General features: G+C 34.2%; 1 long non-coding RNA gene across 1 annotated transcript; it reads right to left on the bottom strand.

Annotated features, from left to right (window-relative positions):
• Positions 1-6,544: 6,544 nt before the first annotated feature.
• On the bottom strand, positions 6,545-8,000 carry LOC106435692. The gene is made up of 3 exons (XR_001287014.3): positions 7,458-8,000; positions 7,228-7,286; positions 6,545-7,116 (listed from the first exon to the last, which is right to left on the bottom strand). It is a non-coding gene; the product is annotated as an uncharacterized LOC106435692 (long non-coding RNA).
• Positions 8,001-15,093: the final 7,093 nt, after the last annotated feature.

The raw sequence follows: 15,093 nt of genomic DNA on the forward strand, positions 1-15,093 counted from the left end.
TGTCTGCCTCTTGACCCGTTAGAAATTGTGATAGGGGATATTTATGCTCACTAAATGGCCTGATGCGTATTAACTTAGGTGCATGTAAATTTCGTGTGGCCCAAACTTTGAATGGGAGTTTTGACCTCATAAGTTATGGTCTACCAATCAGCTATTTGCGTTTTTAAAGATTTCGGCCAAGCCATTCTTGGTATGGACATGTATCACAGAATTGTCCACACTTACCCCCATGGACATACCATAATCATTTAAACGCTTGGGACATGTATTCACCAGTATTATCTAGACATATAGTCTTTATTATAAAAAAGGGGCTCCTAGACGTTTTACTAGTGATGGCCTAATGAGTTTCCCTTGTGTATGTGCTACACACGTGAGATTCTTTGGGATAACTCTTCTTATCTTTTAATGTGTGCTTTTTGAATATCAATTTTCGCATCATGTTTGGACCAGGATGGCCAATTCGGTCATGCCATAAAGTGTATATTTTCGCAGGCTTTTAGCCTCTATCATACTGATCTATGCATAGTCTAGGTCAGTAGAGAATGCATGTATAGTCTTTAGGACTTATTATGGTCTTGGGCGATTTTATACATATATCTGAAGGAACTCTTTGTTTCCTTCGCCCATTGTTTCAATATGAAAACCATTCATTATTATATCCTTAAAACTCAATAGGCTGCTCTTGCTCTTAGAGATGGGTGAATATAAGGCATCACTTCTAGATGCATACCCTTAGGCAATAATATATTAGTCTAGCCATAGTCTTCTTTCAGACTGGCGATACCTGCTTTAGTACTTATATTGGCGTTTTTCAGTGTACTCATATAGAAAAATCATTCATTCATTTAATCTAAGCAGACAATGTAATAGAAATAAATTCAAGGAGATAAAAATCAGAGAAAGCATACAAGCAAAGCAATCACACAAGTTTGATGTCGAAATCAGATTATCAACTTGATTCTTTTAGGCAATAATAAGTCTCATATTCCATAAGATCATCTTGATCATGTTCGAAATTATTTTCACCATCTTTATAGACCAAGTGGGTTTCAGGATTCTTCCCTTTCAGACTCTCTTTGGAAGTCCTTCATATCTTAGCCCAATGGTTCTCCATTCCACATCTATGGCACACTGATTTGGTCGAGCTTTGTGGTTTAAATGATATACCACGACCACTGCCTTGACCATGGCTCAAATTGGGTTGATACCCACGGCATCTGCCATAGTGATTCCCACGGCCAAATGTGTTATAGTGGCCATGACCACGTCCTTTCCACCCTCCACGGCCATGGCCATGTGGTCTATCATTCTGGACGTAGTTACCTTTTCTTTTCTGCGGCCTTATTGGTATCAGGTAATGGGGTTAATCCAGGAGGTCTCAATTCACTGTTTCTCATCAGTAATCCATTATTTTGCCCAGCTAGCAATAGACTCATCCACGGACTTATAGTCCTGGATTCTGAGATTCCTCCAATCAAATAGGGCCTTTGGTAATAACACTGTTCTTTGGTGATCATATCTCGATTTTTTTTTTACTCTGTCCAAAGGTCTAGAGGATTCTCTATTGTCAGATACTGATCTTTGAGACTCTTAATAAGATGATGGCTAATAATTAATATTGCCCTGTATCAATCTTTCTCATTTGGCATTATCGCCTTTTGTGATTCATTCACCAAGTCCTTTGACTTTAGGATAAACTCCGTATCCAGTGCTCATTTCAAATAATTATCTCCTGAGAGATTTAGGGCAGCAAAATCCAAGTTGATTTTCGACATCTCAAATCATATATCAATCAATTTTAGATCTCATAAAATATTTAACATACGGCCATAAACAAGACATGCTATCAAGTCAGTACATTTCTTGTCATGTCCCCGATCCTAGATAGGATCGTCCGGACAGACTGTGGCGCGAGGCAATGCACTGATCAGGTCATCTGGCCTTGAGACAAGCGTGCCATGGTCCAAATTGATGGTTAAGGATGTCAGACATCTGAGACTTAACCTGGATACGATGGAGACAAGTTGTTTAGAGCTGGACGAGTGATCCGGTAGCTGGACGAGGTCCGGGTCGAGCTCAATCAGCTCAAGAGAGTGTGGTATCAGCTCACTCAGTGTTGTTCAGCTCACGGGAGCTGATGGACTAGATCACTCAGCTGGGGACAGTTGGCAATCAGCTTACCTCAGCTTGGCGGAGTGTTCCGGTCCGGACCAGTGTGGCCGGGTCTGAGCGGTTACCGAGCCATCCCGATGGTCCGTGTGGGACGAAGAGTCTAGGTGCGATCTTGGCTGAACCAGGCAATGAGACAAAGGCCTGGGGGAGTTGGTTGCCGTGTGGGAACTGCCAGGGGAGCAGTTGGGGCGGTTATGGGAGCGGTTCTGAGCGGTTTTGGGCGAAAAGGTACAAGGGGACAAGTGGCATCTCCTTGGTCAATCCTTTGTAACCGATCGGCCAGAGTAGTTACCGGTCCCTCTCTCTATAAATACAGACCCTTGGGGTCGATTTTTGGAATCATTTTTCCTATGGAAAGCCCTGAAAAAATCGTGAGACAAAAGAGAAAGAGAGTGGCCGGCGACTTGAAGAACTGTGTGTGGTGGTGCTGATCTGATCCAACAAAATCGTGACCGTGTGAAGCAGGATGGATACTAGACAGAATGAGAAGGAGAAGGACTTGGCGCCTGGAGAACGGACTCCTAAGGTCAGTGGTGTGGTTCGCAAACCATCAGACATAGCCGGCGGTTGATCCGTCCGTGCCTATGGTCCGATCCGTCCTGTTGGTTACACCCATTTCCACTTTCTGATTATTTCATCTAATGTTCTGGATAATTATAGTGTGGTCTGATGGATCAGACTTGATGGCACTGAACCAAGGCCTTGGCCGGTTCAGGAATGATGTCCATGGCCTTGGCTGGACTGATCATGGTCGAGATCTATATGATCGAGACTGAATTGATAAAATCTGACTTGACCATTCTCTTAGTTCGGATTTATCATGAATTGTCATGAATTTTAATTAGTTTTTGGAGCACTTTCGAAATTGGCCAGACTTGGGCCTGATGAGCCGTTTGTATGCTTAGATGTTGAACCAGCCATGCAATGATAGATCTTTGTGTTAAGATATCTGATCATATGCTTGTGTGTTGTAATTGTGGTTCCAGGTACAGACTTGGACCGTGGTAAAGGAAATGGACTGTGAGGACTCCAGCCGTGGGAAGATGTGTGGTGATTGGGTCTTTGTTGATAGATGTGAAGCACTTGTAACCTATTGTGCTTGTTGTGAATTTATGATAGCCTAGTGTGCAACTTAAGTATGATGAACGAATGAATGATGTATGGATCTATTTTATTATCTATAAAATATCGATTTGCTCTTATATGAATCTGATTGTCTAAGTTAGAATGGATGAACCTCAGAACATTGAAAAATACTTAGAAAAAAATATAGCACTTGAATTCGGAAATAAAGGAATCAGACTGAATGGAATTGTTAAGTAAGCCGCGGTCTGGTTGGGTTGAGGAATCCAGGATCGGGTCTTACAAATTGGTATCAGAGCATGCTTGACACAAACCGCGAGCTGAACACGAACGGGACGCGAGCTGACTCCTATCGGATTGAGCTGCTTCTATCGGGTCGCAGACGTCCTTTGTTGCTGATCGGGAACGCCTTGATCGTCGGACGCGAGCTGTCTGATGCTGTCGCGAACGGGGAAGAGATCGCGTGCTGGAACTGCTCTCGGGTCGCGAACGCCTGAGCTTGGATCAGGAACGCCTTGGGCTGAAGCTGATCGGGGACGCGAGCTGGAACAGACGCGGAAACAAGAGACGCGATCGGGGTTTAGGGTTCGTTGGGTCGCGGCTAGGGTTAGAGTTTTTTCGATTTGGTTTTAGCTTAAGGTTTTAGAGTTTCGTGCTGATAACGTGTTATAAAAGTAATGAAAAAGTCTATCTTTATTCATAACATAGAGGTTCCTTATATAGGAGATTACACCGTCATATATAAATGGAAATAGTACAAATCATAATCCAACTAGGAAAAAGGAAAACATAAAGACATAAGGAAAATGAAAAGTAGGCCGACTCTCTCTTTCTTGGGCCGCTGATGGTATAATCTCTTGGTTATGAGCCATCCACGATCTGGTTCATAACAATAAGCAATAAATCGTGCTTTATCCATGTTTATCCCCCGCAACGCCCGCTTATCATTTCACAAGTTTTAAAAATCCATCTCACTCAATTGTAATCTCAACGCCCACGTTGCTTGACTTTAATCAATCAAAACCATTTGATCATATGTATTTCTCTATTTAAAAAATAAAAATTAGTTGAAATACAGTAAGTTGTATACCATTTTTGAAAAGTACATTTAATTCAAAAAACAATCTAACATTTTGACATATGATTTAGTGATTATTGTTTAGAGTATAATATTTAGAGATAGAGTTAAATTTATAAACTTCTATAAATTACTCTTAAACATTTATAAATGATTCGACAACTTAATTTTTTTTATAATAAAGTTAAGATATTTATGAAAATGATTATCATTTAAAAGTAAAACTAAATTTTGATCCGCGCTTAGAAAATGCGGGTTTGTTTTCGAAATTAAATGTTTTTTAAATGAATTTCAATATAAAATAGAGTATAGGTCTAGGTACATTTACATGGAATCGTGAACCGAACCATATCAAACAGAAAAACACAAAACAAAAATTGAAATTGAAATTAATTTCATAAATAACCCAGCAGATATGATATCTCTGAAACCGAAAATTGAAACCAAACATAGAACCAAATGGGTACCTGAGTTTTAAAATACAAATTATATACCAATAAATAATAATTATATTTGATTTCTAAATAACTAAATATCTAAAAACTACTATTTATAAACCAAATTACCCAAAATTGAATTACCCTAATATTTTTTATTCAAAATATCAGATATTTTTATTCGATATTACTCAAAATTGAAATACCCAAAATATCAGATATTTTTTATTTAAAATTATCCAAATTATTTAATATTTTTATTCGAACAAATTGAATTTTCTGATATTTAAATTGAAAACCCAAAATTATCCGATATGTTTTATCTATCATTATGAAATTAACCGAAAACCCAAAATTGAACTGAAACATAATTGGACCTGGATAAAATCTACAAACCCACCATAAACATTTGAACTAGTACTGGTTACCCCGGTAAAAACCCAGTAAAACATGATAACACTTTTTGAAAAAATTGATTAAAATTTTCATGTATTTTATAATAATACAAAAAACTAAATAAACTATTTAATTTGTCCCGGTAAAATCTAGAAAAATCTGATAACACTTTTTATAAAATTGATACACTTCTCCTGTATTTTATAATAATAAATAAAACTAAATAACCTACTAGACTTGTCAATTTATATAAACTAGTGGCTGAGCCCCGCACTTGCGCGGGGTTTGTCAATTAGTTTCTGTTCCATTCTTTTTGTATATGCATGATTCATTTTTTTTCTTGACTTCTCAGATTTTCATATGCAATGATGGAGATGTAGTATTTGGCATCATCAAGATAAGGCAATCATTGTCGTTGTATTAGCATAGTAGAAATTTTTATACCACTCGTTGCTGGTTGGTCGATTGATTCATTGTAATGTTTCTTTTGGACCGATGTTAGTAGCCCTGAGACTTATTATTCGGCATCTGAGATGTTCGAATCTGAATCAGATAATAAAATTTTAGATCCGTCAAAATCGAATTCAAACCAGATATCTTGTCTCTTAAGTTTAGATATTCGGATCTGGATCCCTATTTTAAAAATATTTTAATTTTTAAAATAATTTTATTTTATATATTAATATGTATAGATTAAATGGTTTATAATATTATATTTTAATTTTATACACATACATATATATTTATAAATGTTGTATAAATATTTAAATTATTTTTTATTTTTAGGATTTTAGTATTTTAAAAAAAATATTTTTATTTTTTAAAATTATTTTTACGAATCTGGATCCCCACCTGCTGGAAATACGATGTCGAGACAGATATTCGGCCAGATATCCGGACGCCACGAATCCAAATCCAAATACTACATCTACGGATCCGACGATCCGGATCCAAATATCATATATTCCCTAAATATCCGGATCCGTCTCACCCCTATGCGTTAGTGACATATATAAGTATCAGTTTATTTGTTTAATATTTTGTTTCAATATTTTGGATGCTTTTCTAATTTTTGGTCAAGTAGCTGTTTGAATTTAGAATATCTTAAATTTTAAGTATAGTTATTTCATTCAAACTGACTTTTTTGCTGTATAATAAATATGGTTAATTTTTCCAGATTAAGCTTCTGTTGAGTCATGTTCTCTGCATCTTTGAATTAAAAAAAAAAAAAACATTTTCCGCTACATCATGCACAATGAAATAAATGTACATATATTCTAAATTTAGTGAAAAGGTTATTTAAATGTCAAGACTGAGCTACCCAAACCCTCCTGGAATCTTTCTTTCGTGAAAGAGTATAAGCGGAGAAACAGAGTTTGCCAAATGCCAGAAAATGAAAAAGTATATTAAACACTGAAGTTATAGTCAACTATAATATGAACTACAATTTCAATAGAAGCCAAAACTACAATTTCCATATTGCTATTTCGCCGGCTTTGCTTCATTTTTTTAAGCTTTGCTTAGATCAGCCCTTGAAGCTTCAATAATAATTTAGATGACCAAAAAAATCCCATCTCATATCTTTCCCTCAGATTTCTTTTATCATAAAACAAACACTCATCAAACCAAGCATATCGAGGACAGATATACATTAACTTTCTGAAAAACTTTCAACATATAAGAGAACCTTATGCTAAACTATGTTTAAAGGTATCCAAAACATAATGGCGTCCTAAAGAAAATGGGTGAAGGGAGTTAAAGATATGACAAAAACCTGCAAGCATAGCTTAGATTGCAAAACAAAACGCTTGTCAGGAAGCCCCTGCTACGACCTCCATATTTACCTCATTTAGGGCTTGGGCTTTGATTCCTCCTCCCAAACCGCTTGGTGGTGACGGAGTGTAGGTCCTTCTCCTCATCGGAGAGAAGCTTCAACCTCTCTAGTCTCTATCAGTAAAATCAACATACTGGGTCATAAAGTATACCATGAATGTTCATACTTTAAATAAATTAAGACACAAACAAATGTCAAAGTTATAGCATCAGCGCTTAAGAGACCTTCAAAGAAACATTCAGACTGGTTGGAAACCATAAGATTCCCTTGCCTTGCATGCAATCTGCCAAATCACATAAATGAGGATAAATATATGAAAATACTACTACAAATCATACGAACAAATACCACTTTTTCAATTATTTTATTACAAACACTTATAAAATTGAGAGAAATTGAGATCCTAAACTAAACGATTTCAAGCTTTGATTGGAATTGTGAATATTGGGCTTACGTGTTAATACAGAGCAGTACCACCCAAACATCTATGACGAAGATCATCAAAAGTAGCGTGGTGAACCACAGCTGGGGAAGCGAGAGCATCGCGAGCCGCAGACACTGATAACTTGCGGGGAGGAGATCAGATGTTGGTCTCCTTGCTGGGCCCTCTACTATTCATAGTGGTCTCCCTCTTTCGGTTACGAAACGCTTGGGTTGTCGAAGTTATGGGAAAATTAATAATGGAGAGCGCAATGATATGAGCAGTGAAAGGGCGCATGCGGGGGCAGCAAGCAACCAGAGGAAGAGGAAGAGAGATCAGTGAATTGGATTAGGCTATTTCACTTGGGTATATATATCAAAAAAATCAGTGGGCTTTCTAAGTGGTTAGCTGGTTATTCTAAAGGACACGAAAAAAAATTGTTGAATTTTTTTGTGGATCCCACATAAATAAAAAGAAAGTCATAAGACATGAACCGAAATCACGAACCGAAACTAACTCCTCTGTACTTAATAATTAAACCAAACACGGGACTTGAAGAGGACCCACAAATAACAAAGACACTGCTGATGTGGACACCCTTAGAAGTAGCCCTTGGACGGATCCAGATATCCGGGAAATTTACGGTATCCAGATCCGTGGATTTAATATCCGGATCCAGATTCGTGGTTTCCGGATATCCGGGTTTTGGATATCCGTCTCGATATTCTATTATCCGCGGATATCCGGATCCGGATCCAGATCCGTCAAAATAATTAAAAATATTTTTTTTAACAAAAAATACTAATTTTTTAATATAATACATAAATTAAATATTTATAAATATATTTATATATGTTTATAATATTGTAAAAACTAAAATATAATATTATAAGATTAATTCATGTATAAATATTAATATATCAAATATTAATATATCAAATATTAATATTAATAAAATTTAAAAATTTAATGTATTTTATAAATACGGATCCGGACCTAAAAATTAAGATATCCGCATCCGGATTCGATTTGCACGGATCCAAGATTTTACTATCCGGATTCGGATCCGGGCATCCCGGATATCCTATTTTCGGAGCGGATCCGGAGCGGATCTCGGATCGAATCCGGATCTCGGATAATAAATCCCAGACCTACTTAGAAGAGAATAAAAACTCATCTATTATTATATAAATATAAATTATACTAAAGCGTGATTTGCAAGTAGATATTTTTGTTATTAATGTGATAGCTTTAATTTAGGGGTTAGTTATTCAATGTTTTTAAGAATATTTAGTTGATCTATTAATAGTTTCAAAATGATTTAAGGAAATCTGTAATTCTTATTTTGTATTACAAATAATTTTTCTGTTTTTATAATAATAAGTTTCAAAATCATATTTACAACTAAACCAGTTAAAATTTCAAAATTGTATGTATGTCACATTACACATATAATCCGGTTTAGTGGTGTTCTCCTCGATTACACTACTACAGTGATTTGGTAGTGAATTTTTAATGTTAATAATTGTAAAATGGATAGCGGAAATTTTGGCACTTGATTTTACACTCTTGGTTGACATTTTTATATAAACCAAATTATGCAGAGGTTGGTAATGTTGCCGGAAGATGAAACGTATTTTATTGGTTTAATTGGTTTGAGAGGTACAAATACAATTATTGGATCAATAAACTTTAATGGGCTTTTTATTCCCTTTGGTTATATGACGGAAGAACATTAAAATCTTAAACATCTAACTTCTCCTGTATTTGGTAAGATAATAGTCATTAGCATATTTTCCATATATTCTTTTTCGAGATGTGTTTGTTTTTTAATTTAAAATTTTAATGATGGTCATATGTTGTTACAATATATAGGGGAATACCAAAATATAATAAAAGGAAAAGATCCAAACAACTTTCATAGTAGATTTTTTGGGACTCCTTCTCTTTTAATAGTATTGATTTAAAGATGATGTACAATTTGAGGTAAAGTTAGAATCCCCTCCACCCCCTTTTTAGTTTTTTTTTTTCATTTTGTATGTCTTTCTTACCAAATATAATTCAATCAAATAAGTATAATGGTAAAAATATACATCTTTTCTATATATCCTGTGACATAAAAGTGTTCAAACGAAAATAAATTCCTTAGTAAATATACAATTTTTTTAACAAAGATATAACTCAAAATTTGGAGTCAACTCCAAATGTAATCTATTCTTTTTTTTTTGAAACGTTTATTTTTCCTATTCACCATAGAAGTTCGAATTATTCACAAAAATCTTTTTTTTTATAAAAAATGAGTGTTTGACTCATTTATCCTCATCTACCACATTTATTTACAACGTTGTGATTATCATCAAAACACCAACTACCATGAACAACCAATTTCAAGCTCTAAATGCATCTAAAATCAACGTATACATCTTCATATCCTCATTTCTTACACACATAAACCCTTTCTCTTTCACTTTATCTCTTATTTAATCCCAAATTCCTAACTTTTTATTTCAAAAACTATAAGCTTATTAGAGTTACTCAAGTTCATGATTCCTAATTAAGAAAAAGTGAGTAACTTCCATTAAAAAGTTATGTGTTCTTGTAAAAGCTAAACATGAATCTCACCGAATCTAAAAATGATATTTGAAATTTTTAGATCTGTTTCACGAAGAAAACTTCTCTAGATGTTTCTCCATCGATAAGACTTTTAGAGAAGTCTTCTGGTCAATGCATAGGTTAGTTTTACAATTGACTTTTTCTGTGTGTGTGTGTGTTTAGAGAAGAATTCTTTAGAAGTGTTCTAAATTTTTTTGTTAACAAAAAAAAAAGCGAGAAAATTTCTCGAGAACTCTTTTTGGATAAACAAGTTAGTTTTTCAATTGACCGAAGTTTTGTCAAAAATTTGAAGTGTTCTGACTCTCGCAAAAATTCTGCGTAGGTTAGGTTTGTAACTGAAAATTAATAGTTCAAAAATTAATACTAATTAGAAGATTTCTTGAGAAGTCTTCGACCATGAAACTGCTTGAGAAGTATTCTCAAATTTTATTCTTGGTTTTTGTCAAACATATGGTTACGAGAGAAGATTTTTCTAAAAAAGTCAAAAATTGAAAAAGTAACTTACGCACACTTCTTAGGATAGTGAGAAGACTTCATGTGACCGTAAGAATAGAAGTCTTCTAAGAAGAAGCCAAATATGTGCAAAAACTCTATTCAGTTGCAAAACTAACATGTTTATCAGAGAAGAAGTCTTCTATAGTATTTTCGAGAATTTTCAAAGAAGTAAGATAATATTTACAAAGGAAGATTTCTCAAGATTCTGCTGTAAAGTAGACTTCTCTAGAAGTCTTCTTTGTAAATTTGCATTTGCAAAAATGACTTAAATAGAAGTTTTCCGTAGAAGTCTTCTCTGAGAAGACTTGTTAGGAAGCCTTATACGTCAATGTTTAATAAACTTTTATTTTCTCTATAATTAAAATGATTTTTAATATTTTTTATTAATTCATGTATATTAAGTCAATACTGGGGCTCTTGGATGAAATTCATAACTTATTTGATGATAATTATGAGGTTACAAATATTTATGTTTACTAATGTTTCTAACTAATCCGAGAAGACTTCTTAAGAAGTTTTCTACGTTAATTTTTCAAGAGAATTAAGTAACTTCAAGATATGTTTGTTTTAACTTTCAAAAGTATTAAGTAACTTCAAGAATATCAAGTCACGTGGTTCAATGTGTCTTCTTAGATCATAAGATATAATTTTTTTAACTTCCATGAGACTTAAAATTTTAACTTTCACTTAAAATTCAAATTTGATCTTTTGTGGATTTGACAAAGTTTTTGTCTGAAGTCTTCTCTCTTAGTTTTAGTAAATTTGGCTAAGTTTTGTGTTGTTGTCTTTTGTTATAAGTGGGTAGAATGGTTAAAATGTTTATTCGTATGTTGTATCAATAACTTCAATAATGTTAAGAACTTTTGGCAAAACATGAACATATTTACCAAATTTTTTTCATTAACATATCTTCAAGTTTACAAAAGATTCACAACTAAAAGAATACACATACAAATCATAAAACAGACCATAAACAAAACTATGACAAATGGAGCTAGATATCATTCCACGACATAGATAAGCTTGGACTCCACTTGACATCATCCCTTTGTACCACTTTCGGAGAACACTTTGGAAGAATTCTTGGGAAGTCTTCTAACATAAAATGCCTTATAAGACTTTCCAAGAAGTCTTCCGGGAGTTTCTGAGAAGTCTTCCAAAGTCTCATAACAGAGAAAAATTTCAAAAATAAATTTTTAAGCTTAAATAATAAACAAGACAGTTACATTAGGTTGAATCTAAAACTTTTTAGAATCTAATATATAAAACACACAAAAAATATATATCCAAAATGTGTACCACTTTGGACAGAAGACTTCTTGGGAACTCTTCTAGCATAAAATACATTAGAAGACTTCCCAAGAAGTCTTCCGAGAAGTCTTCCGAGAGTCTTATGAGAAGTCTTCAAAAGTCTGATTCACATCCGAAAAACTTTGCATATTCAAAACATTCAAATGACTTCAAAACAGAGAAAAATTTAAAAATATTTGTTTATGCTTAAATAATAAACAAAACAGTCACATTAGATTGATTTATAGCTTTTTAGAATATAACATATAAAACACACAAAAATAGAATCCAAAATTTATAGATCTACTTTTGAAAGAGTGAAAGACGAGAAGCATATAATGAAAAATCTGAAAAACAAGATAAATTAGTGAGAAAGACATAAGAAGAATGAAAACTAGATTTATTGGTATTTTCAAGTTCAAAAAGATTAGAGAGAGGTTGGAGAGTTTTAGAGTGAAAAACATTACATTTTTGTTGCAACTATTTGATATGAAAAAAAAGATAATGTGTAAATTTTCTTTATTTAAGTAGACAAAAATTCTAGGGCAGTCTTCTAACCCCAAATTTGCTATTCGTTTGAGCAGACTTCCCAGTAAATGTTCTAATGCATTACATGTTAGAAGACTTCCGTAAAAGTCTTCAAGTCTTCTAAACCATAAAACCAAATAAATAACTAAATAGCAGCAAACACTTCATTAAACATATAATTAACTTATAAAGTGTTTAATATACACAAAATTAAACACATATGAGTCAACTTTATTTTTTGATTTTAAAAAATTAAGATTCCAAAATCTAATCCTAAAAATACAAACAATACTATAATGTTACCAATCCCTAAACCAAAGACTATCATGAGTCATGACTCAATCTACATGACTACATTCACTCACCTATGCTGAAAAATTTAATTTTAGTAAATCTAAATTTACATCATTTAAAAATATCTATAATTATAGAATTTAGATTTTCCCCCAAAAAAAAAAAATATTTTTAAGATCTAATACATGAAAAGATTTCATGGAAGACTTCATGGAAGACTTCTGGAAGAATTCCCATTATGCTGGAAACCTAAATTTTTTAATTAATAATTAGGTGGAAAACCTAAATTTCACTAAAATTTAGACTTTGTTGTGAAGTCTTCGACTAAGTCTTCAGTGCATTATATGTTAGAATACTTCTTGAAAAATCTTTCAAACTCTATAATCGAATAACTAATTAACTAACAAAAAACACTTCATTAAACTTAAAATAAACATATAAAATGTTTAATGTACACAAAACTGAACACATTTAAGTAAAATTTAACTTTTTTTTTAATAAAAAGTTAATATTCCAAAATCTAACCCTAAAAATACAAATAATACTATAACATATGTTACCAAACCCTAAACCAAATACTACTATGACTCAATCTACATTCACTCATCTATGTTGAAAATAATTGAATTTTAGTAAATAGAAATTTACATCATGTAGAAATGTTTATAAGTACATGATTTCAATTTTCCCCATAAAATTATTTTTATAAAATTTATAAATTATTTTTAAGATCTAATACATGAGAAGACTTTTATATTCGTAAAAGTGCATACAAGTTTTTTGTTTCGTCACAAGGAGCTGGTTGGAACTTCAGTTTTCTTTCGAGTCGATAGAATAAAAATTTCAATGTCAATTACAAGTTTGAATCAAACAAAAATTATCTAATTCAAACATCACAAAATTAGCTTTGCTTGCCCACTACACCAACTCATTCTGCTAATCTGTTCTGAAATTCTTAGATTATCATGAGAATGTGTGGTTTACCTTGTTGCTTCGAATTTCGGTTTTCTCATAACATCAGCAGAGTAGTTGGTTCTTGATTATCTCATTAAGCCCATAATTCTCGTTGACCATGAAGCTCTAAACTATGACGGTAAGGGAGGACAGAGATATCAAACCTAAGGAAGAGCCATTGGAGCCTCGCTAAACAACTGGCCGAGGATGTGTAGCCTGACACAAGCGACACAGACCCTCTGAACAACACGGGCTGCAGTGGAGACGAAATCTATCCGCAAGAACTTCAGATTCTGAAGAAAATAAAGAAACCATCCTGCCAAGGCAATCAAGAAATCGTCGTGCCATTGGGATGGCCACTCTCAGCCCATGACTCCTCACCGATAACAATCCCAACTGACCTAATCGAGACTACCAACAGAAGTCCTGGTCTGAACCAGAAAACCTAATCCCAATATTTCTAGAGCTTCTAAACCACTCTTTGGTGGAGACATGAAGAGAAGCTGTCGAAGCAGAACTGAAGGATCCAACCACTCACGAAATGGGTGAGCAAGCTCACAGAAATGATAGAACAAATACAAAGGAAGAACAACTTCAGATGACGGATAACACCGATGCCATAGATGATAAAATCTTTTTTTCTCACCATAGACACAGCTTCATAGAGATACAGTAACCACACAGCTACCTTACCCAATTATACGAAACGACTTGAAAGATGACCGCCGTCTCCCTTGCGCGAAAGCTAACCAACCATCGTCGCCAGATACCATCAATGTTTCTACTGTGTTTATGGAGTTTTCAATGGCCATCACAACCAAGAGAATGCCAGAAATAAATACATGTCATATAATTCACAATTGTCATCAGAAAACCACCGTGATAAAACATTTTTACATGTATTTCTAAGATAAGAGTATATTTTTGATGATATTTAAAACATAAGAAATACATTTATCTAAGATAAGTAGTATCTCGTCTCTCCTTTCTCATCTTTTCTCTCAAGCAGACGCCGTTTCTTGAACTGTTGTCTCTCCAACATCAGTTTTTTTCACCGGCGACATGAGAGGGATCTCCTTTTGTCCTTTTTTCTTGTTCTTCAGCCCGTGCTTCATCTACTGGTGCATTTTCTCTCTTATCGGCGGTGGTGGTTTAGATCTGAGGTGGTGGTGAAGTCAAGTTGACGTTCATTCTGCTTTTGTGGTTGCACTTCTCGGTCTGATCTATGGAGGTAGGTTGATATCAAGTTCCCCCAAGATTTATACATGTGGCGCATGTGTTCTACGGCGGGTGTGCTTCTCAGATCTAGCAGCATGGAGGTTCTCGGGGAGGAGACAAGACGTGGTTTAAGGGGTTGGTTTCTGTTTCGGAACCACTAGCTTCTCAAATCTTTTCTTTCAGCCACTTTGAGGACGCCGGGCGGAGCTCTAGAGTAGAATTTCTCAGTGGCGGCGGAAACCAGTTGGATGTGGAGTGCGATTTCAGTTATTCCAAA

This window comes from Brassica napus, chromosome C9 (genome assembly GCF_020379485.1).
Source record: "Brassica napus cultivar Da-Ae chromosome C9, Da-Ae, whole genome shotgun sequence".
Taxonomy (NCBI): Eukaryota; Viridiplantae; Streptophyta; class Magnoliopsida; order Brassicales; family Brassicaceae; genus Brassica; species Brassica napus.